Source organism: Apaloderma vittatum, unplaced genomic scaffold, assembly GCF_000703405.1.
Source record: "Apaloderma vittatum isolate BGI_N311 unplaced genomic scaffold, ASM70340v1 scaffold33567, whole genome shotgun sequence".
NCBI classification, from domain to species: domain Eukaryota; kingdom Metazoa; phylum Chordata; class Aves; order Trogoniformes; family Trogonidae; genus Apaloderma; species Apaloderma vittatum.
The window spans coordinates 19,553-19,806 of record NW_009726207.1 but is presented as its reverse complement, the minus strand read 5'-3'; positions in this window follow the sequence as shown (position 1 = coordinate 19,806).

The following is a 254-nucleotide window of genomic DNA, read 5'->3' as shown; positions in this document are numbered from 1 at the left end:
AACCAAGCCCCCCCACAGTCTGGCCGGCATGGATGGAGGCGGTTCCCAGTCTGATCCAGCTCATGCCTGACGGCTCAGGAGGGCACTTGTTTGCAACTCAGAGCCTCCAGAAACTGAGGCACCCCTGTTCTGGAGACACAGGTGAGGTGGGCTGTGAAACCTCTAGGCACTACAGCTGCTACCGCAAGGTGTCATGGGCTGTGGGGGTGTCCTGCACCCTCAATGTGTCCCCAGCTTGCTAACTGGCACTATGT